This window comes from Montipora foliosa, chromosome 9 (assembly GCF_036669935.1).
Source record: "Montipora foliosa isolate CH-2021 chromosome 9, ASM3666993v2, whole genome shotgun sequence".
NCBI classification, from domain to species: domain Eukaryota; kingdom Metazoa; phylum Cnidaria; class Anthozoa; order Scleractinia; family Acroporidae; genus Montipora; species Montipora foliosa.
The window spans coordinates 15,646,757-15,654,256 of NC_090877.1; the positions used below are offsets into that span (position 1 = coordinate 15,646,757).

General features: G+C 40.8%; 1 pseudogene; it reads right to left on the bottom strand.

Moving 5' to 3' along the window:
* Positions 1 to 3,042: 3,042 nt before the first annotated feature.
* Positions 3,043 to 7,500, bottom strand: part of LOC137969957 (uncharacterized) — a 36,562-nt pseudogene continuing 32,104 nt past the window's right edge.

Genomic DNA, 7,500 nt, shown 5'->3' on the forward strand with positions numbered 1-7,500 from the left:
CATTTCAATCTTTCCATTTCACTTTTGTATTTTTGGCGGTTCCGGCGCAAACCATTTGCTGCAACACTAAACCATTTCGCTTTCTACTAAACCATTTGTCGTCACGCTAAGCCATTTGGGGTAACACTAAACCGTTTGACATTATGGTAAACCGATCAATGTTATGCTAGACCATTGCGGTTCACGATTAACCATTTGCAGATAAAATAAGCCATTTCAAACTACTCTGAACCGTTTGTCACATCACTGAACCAATGTACGGTAAGCTGGACCGTTTGCCGTTTCACTGCAAATCATGTCAAAGTACGCTGATCCATTCAAGACTTGACTTTGTCATTTTGACAAAGATAATTACACCGGTGGTCTTTGGCACTGACCAATTCTGTGTTAACGGCAATGATTGCATAAGGTGACTGATCCATTTCATTAAACACTTAACCACTCGTGTTTTCACTGAATCAATTCACCAAGGGTATCTACACAGTTTCTGAATTGTCTAAACCATTTAATGTTTGCTTATTTCATTTCACTAAGTAAACGGTGACTTGTCCATTTGTCTTTTAAATACATCTTTTCAAATTCTGATAAACCGTTCTACAAAGGACAATTAAACCATTCCGGTTTATTCTTAACCATTAACTAGGCTTGTATTTTTGGCTGTGACGGCTGCCCATAGTAAAAGCCTCGGCAAAGGGAGATTTGAACAACTGGAAATTGTCAGTGCTTTATAGCCTTATCCCGAGCGGTGCATAGAGTGGTGCAAAGAAAACAATTTACTTTTGTCTTCCGTGCCCAAAACCTGCGTCGGAAACGCAGTCAGTTGGCAAAGACAAAGTGCATCGGGAGATGGATTTGTTTCGCGATGCTCAAGAAAAAACTGCAATGGATAACCTTCAATCCGCCAGAACAAATAATTTTCTGACAGTAAACTTAACTTGAAAAAATTTTAGCCCTAGCTACCCGTGGCCGGAAAGTTTACAATTGCCAACAAACAAGGGCTAACATCATCTCACAGTTAACCAGCGCCTAAACTTCTTCGACCCAGAGAAACGAGCCCACAGTAGGGCATTGAAAAGACACGATGGGGAGTGAAACGATGTATGCCTCGTACGGGAACATCCATGGATCTCTACCAAAGTTATTTATTTGGAAGCATCATTGAGCATATTGCCGATCTCAACAAAGAGCGATAAATCGCAAAAGCCCGCTAAATGCACCGTTCGTGATCCTGAATACAGGAAAAGGAAGAAACTACACACTTTGCAGTGTCTCGGCGAATTCGCAAGCAGACAGAAAGAACAATTTCACGATAAAAAGAGCAGGTAGCCATTAATTTTTTTATGACAGTACTTTTATTTGGTCTATTTGCTATGTTTGAGAATCTGAACCCTATTACAACGATTGCTTGAAACTCCACTTCTTTCGCTTATTCTAAAAGTGAGAAAAGGGTAAAATTGCAGGAAAAGTGCCGAAATTGCAGTAATAGGGAGCTTACGAATCGACGACGTTTGCACGACGACGCCGTTAGATTGCGTGACATGACCTCTGCGCATGCCTATATGGGCCCTCGCCAGAGTCGCGCCAAAGTCGACGACGTTGGTGAGCGCGATTTGCCGGCGTCTCGAAAATAACAGGACGTAAGGTTAGTTGTTAAAGTTTTCTGAATGTTTCTCTCGATGCTTCAGGTTTTTTTTCCAAATAAATCATTGATCAAGTATCAATCAAGTTCTTGGCACATGTTTTTGATTTTTTTCTGTTTTCATTCAACTGATTCAAGTGAGCACCTTCTGAAGGTACATGCATAAGGCAGGTACCGAAGCTACAACTAAACCATTGTAGATGGTGCCACCGACCGTAAATCAAGTCCATCATATGGTTTGTTATGATAGAAAGCTCAGGAACCGGTCTGGCAAAATGACAAACCAAATCTCCATATCGACAAGGATATGCATAGCGCTTGAGGTACATGCATAAGGCAGGTACCGAAGCTACAACTAAACCATTGTAAGTGGTTATCTCATCAGGCAGCTGCAGCTGTTCAGCAAGTTTATAAATGTCATCCCGGTAGAAACGAAAGTCGGCCTTGCACTCGTCGTTTGTTTTCTCGTCCAAATCAAACCTTTCATAGTTCCAGTACGGAAACTCTGGGTTTGTTGACTTGTGGAAGTCATATAAAAGCACAAATTCTTGTTCGTTTATGAAGCTTTTTTGATAAGCGTATGCAAAACAAGCTCTCGTTTCTCTGAAGTTAGGCATTTTGGTTCGAATAACCTACCTTGTGAAAAGAGAAAAACAAACTTCAGAAACGGCGGGAAAATTTGCCACCCGCGAACAAACGTCGTCGTCTTTGCTGAATCGTAAATTCAAATTTCTACAGGACGACGACGCCGGACTATGACCTGACTCAACGGCGCCGTCGTGCGAAAGTCGTCGATTCGTAAGCTCTCTAATAGCCTGCGTAGCATGGCGGTTTTGGTTGCTAAGTAATAAAAGCGGGCGAGGGCAGAAAAACCGCGAGGAGATTGGGGCAGGCTTCGCCGCTCGTTCTCGCGTGTTTCGCGCGCGAATTTCGCGGCTTCGCCGCTCGTGCTCCCGGCTCGACAAAAAACCGCCATGCTACGCAGGCTATTGCAGGAAAAAATGTTCGATTTTCCGTATTTCAGTCAGTAGTTCGACCAGTTCTTTTAAAGTCCATATGGACTTAGAAAAAAACCTCTAGAAGAAAGAACAAAGCGCCACAGTCCCAAAGGACGTCTATTGTTATCGCTATTGTTTTCTTGAAACAAAGGAGCGTATGCATAATGACTTCCATTGTTGCTCGTGGATGACGCCATCTTGGAACGAGTGTGATGGATCATGGACTCTAGAAGGTAACCGCTGACGTATCAAACCTATAGGCCATTTCCGAGTTCATGTCTGCCTCCTTCTCAAAGCGAGTCTGAGCGCGAAGTTTTTGTTATGAAAATTACTTTTCATTCATATGTAAAGTAGAACTAATTACCATCACAAAAACTTCGCACTTAGACTCGCTTTGAAGAGGACGCAGACATGAACTCGGAAATGGCCTATTCCCCAGCTTCCTCGGCTCCTTTGACTAAAATGAGTGCAAAATGCGGCTTTGGACGACATATATGAAGTCAGATTATGCTGTTTAAAGATCCGACCCCCTAAGACATACGTCGTGTGACAGAGAAGATTGCTTGGTGTGCACGGGAGGGGATGGGAAGAACGCCTATGACACGAATAATGTCACATACGAGATAGAGTGTGAAAAATGTGGAGATATATATGAAGGAGAAACCGCCAGAAATGCATATACTCGTGGAAAGAACATCTAAAACTCCTGGAGGGGAGAAAAGAAGGATCGGTGCTGTGGAGACACTGCAGAGAGAAACACGAAGAAGAAAGACAGGTATTTAATATGAAAGTTACGGGATCATACAGAAATGACTCGATGACAAGGCAGATCGTAGAAGCCGTGAGAATGAAAAATGTTCCACCTGAACGGCTAATGAATAAAACGGAATGGAATTACTTTAAAATCCCAAGGGTCGTAGTAGACAAAGACTGACCCCACCTTTTTAGCTGTTGGGTGTTAGAATAATCTTTTAACAAAGGCATTGAAGAGGCTCGACATAGAGCGAAATTAATCTGCCAAAACTTTTTTAATACTTCTTCTTTTACCGAAGTTTTAAAGAACATTTTAAAAGAAATTTTAGAAGATCTTCACAGGAGCCAAGAGTTTGGAGTGTCGAAGAGATAAACACAAGGTTAAAACATGGTTTCGTTATACAAATAATCATTCGAAAATAAGACAAGCCGGTTTCAAGCATTTGGTACAAGAAAACCCCAGTGGGAAAGAACACCATAAACACAATCATGAAAAACATGAAAAAGAACTCACCGCTGAAGGATTTGTGTCCCGAGAAGAATTTGAAGTTATTACACTGCATATGCACTGTGCAGATAAAGATATCATACAAGCTAGTGATAAAACAAGCATGCCATTAGCCGCTGAATTTTCTCAAAAATAAAACAATGACAAAGCTCCGCAACAACGAGAAGATATATTTTCACTGAGTTTTGGGTTTTGTGCTGCAATGACAGAGCTGTCTGTCACGGTCGGTCACGTAATCTCTAGCCTGATTTCTCGAAAAATTGCAATTTTGAGCGCTCTCTCATGTAGCACGATCTACTTTCCCCAGGAAAAAAATTATATCAGCTAACAGCCCATCTCCTTTGAATTTCCAGGGATAAATTTCATTTGATTTGTGATAAAGGTAGTAGGGTAAATTATTTTTTGAAGTTTACCAGTAATTTCCATGGAAAAACAGAGGTCTTTCCTTCAGGTCTCACTCAATATCTTAATGTTTTTCAAATATCATAGGAATTGTAAAATAAAGCCTGCAAAAGTTGTAGAATAAGCTAATTGAAAGTGGATGTCTTCTGGGTTTATAGTTACGGCAAGCCGTTAGCTTCAAAATGGCTAATTTTTGAGCCTAATTTTCCAATCCCTGGCCCTGAAATAGAGTATCGTCATTTTCTGCCGAAACAAAACACCACTTGACAAATGAACCACATAGGGATAAATAGTTCAATATGGACTACTAATAGCCAAAGTTTGAACGATTTTGAAATTTTGAAATTTGCCGCTCAATTTTTTACTTTTCTGGACACGCACTCTTAAAAGCATGAGGTATACAGCTGTTTCGAGAAAGGTTGTCTTACAAACGAGGAGAAACTTACGCAACAATGTCGAGAGTTTGTATGGGTAATGGAGGTTTTACAGCTGAATGATCGAAGCTCAAGGTGTTTCAGCGTGTAGAAGGAAACACCACAAACCTGTGAATTCGTAATTTCTCTTGCCTTCTTGCTCAACACCGTGAGCCTCAATCAAGCAACGACAAATTCTTACTACCCATAATACCAATCGGCATTGTCGCGTACGCTTTTACACTTTTGTGGGACAACCTTTGTCGAAACAGCTGTATATTGCACAAGAATCACGCTACTGAGTGTGCTTGCGTTAATGGGAGCAAGTGAATAAATCAGCCGGAACTAATTCGTGCTAACTGGTTTCCTATTAATTCCTCTGATATCAGTATCATTTCTATCCATGAAATAAAGCAAGTAACTAAGGGTTTAAACTTTAATTTGGCTTCGACAAAGAGCCACGTGAAGGCTGCTGAGATGGAATTCTAACAGTTGTCACTGACAATCTGTCTTGATAAAGGTTTGTACTGAAATACTGAAGTCACCGAAAAAACTCAAGGTAACCATCAAAAAATGAAGAGATCACAATGGCCCTATAAAAACTTTTGATTACTTTAAGCCATCTAGTTTGCTGAAAAAGATTATATTTATTAATGTAATTTTCTTATTAGAATGCTGGGCCACCATGGGTCACGAAGTAAGAAAATATACACTTATTTTCATATTTCAAGTCTGACAAGTTTGGGTAATTGTGGCATTTCGCGCTCACCTGATTTTTGCAGGAGTTTTTAGACGTCTTGTTTCATTAATTCAACGCAGCTCGACCTCAGCTCAGCTTCTTCCCCAACTAACTCACCCCGCCGCCTCCCCTTAGCCGCTAAATTTTGTTCTCGTGACAAATAACAATGTCCTTGATCTGAGTACTAACCTGAAACAAAGTTAATTGCACGCTTTTGCCGTGTTTGTAATCTGCTAATATTTCAGTCTTGCACTGTCAAATCCGTTACTGTCGGTACGCCATCGACGTCCTCTAACTTTACCCAAGATGGTTCTTCATGACCGTTAAAGTCCTTAAATTTCAAATTCTTGAACAAATTAATCAAATCTGTACTGCCTTCAGCTTTTAGGTTCTCCATCCGCACCTTGATCTCGTCGATGAATTGTTGGGTCGTAAAAACCCATTCTGTGGAGCACGGCAGATCCAATCTCTTTGCCACATTTTCACGTATAGGCCTTCCAACTGCATTTCTTATTCTTTTCTCTGTATCTGTTCAAAAATGTTGTGACATCCACTGCTCCGATTGGTAACACAAACAACACAGCTGCCTTTGCCTTTCGGTCCTCTCGAGCTCTGTTTAATTCATATTTTCTCTCTATCTCCATTTTAACTTGCTCCATTCTGTTCCTTGTTCCTGTCGCTGTATTGATGTGAGTAAATCCAACATTGCACAGCTTCCACTGAACTTTGCCTTCTTTCCCGGGAAACAAACCATCGTTTAGTACGATGCCATAAATTGTCGGTCTCTCTTTTTCTCGGCGAATGTAATCATCTCCATGAGAGTCGCTACAATTCAGTTCCTTAATTAGTTTATTCCCATTCGTCCCTGACCAGAACCACTCCACAAACTCTTCCCTTGTCTTCGGCCATTCTGGTAGAGTACTTATGGGGCTTTTTCCTTTACCGGGGCTTTTTACCCTGCTGGGTTTGTTTCCTCTACCGGGGCTTCCACCAGTCGCCATGTTGAGTTCAACTTTTCAGATCTGAATAAAGTACAAAAATATGGACCTTGGGCTGATTGTGTTTTGACCTCGGAGTATGAGAGATCATACACTGCGGTACTGCGCATGCACGAAAACGCGGTCGGAAAATACGCGTAACCTCTTTCCCGGGGTCTCTCTTCTTCCCTCCACATCTTTTTCTCTTCTCGCTCCACCCTAAAAAGACCTGGAAACGAGGTGGACGCATCGCTCTGTCCTTGTGAGAAAGGTCTGGAACAAGTGCCAAAACGGTGTGTTTGAAATGCAGAGAGGCTAAAAATTACAGCTGCCCGCTTTTCATATAATGTATTTGTTACATACAGGAGGCAATGGAGTTTTATTTGAGGCTAAATCCACGATAAATGTTTAATTGCTCTCTCACCCTACAAGCTCCTTCAGTCATTGTATTCTTAGAGTTTCGATTGCATTGAGTGTTTTTGACGCTTCTTTTACTTTTTCACCCGTTGAGGATTGCATTCTAGGCCATCAAAAGCTCGTGTTTTTGTAATATTTTAGCCAGGGAGCGGTTTTGAATTTGCTTGGATAAAGCTGCTAATTTTAAGTGATTAACTGTCATTGCCGATATTGAGCATATTAATATTATACAATAAAAAAATGGTTAACATTTACAACTACACTATGTTGTATTTTACGTTGGTACAAAGTGTACTGATACAATGAAGGGGCTTAATATGAAATCTACAACAAATAAAATGAAATTTTCCCCAATAACTTATCTTGACTTTGTGTTGTTATCGTGTATCTTCCTGCCCTCTGTCTCTCTCCCTCCCTCCCTCCCTTCCTGCCCTCTTTCTCTCTCCCTCCCTCCTTTTCGATTCTATGTTTTTGGAAAATTCCTTCCTTTAATGTCTTTAATCTCTTCTGAGTTTTCAGCTTCTTTCCTTTCATAGCTCTGTTTTCTAAATTTACGTGTGTAACTGTTGTTTAAACACAAGATGTGTCGTGAGTAAAATTTTAGAACCGAGAAAAGGTGTATTTGTCTTGATATTGCCTATACTGCAAATATAC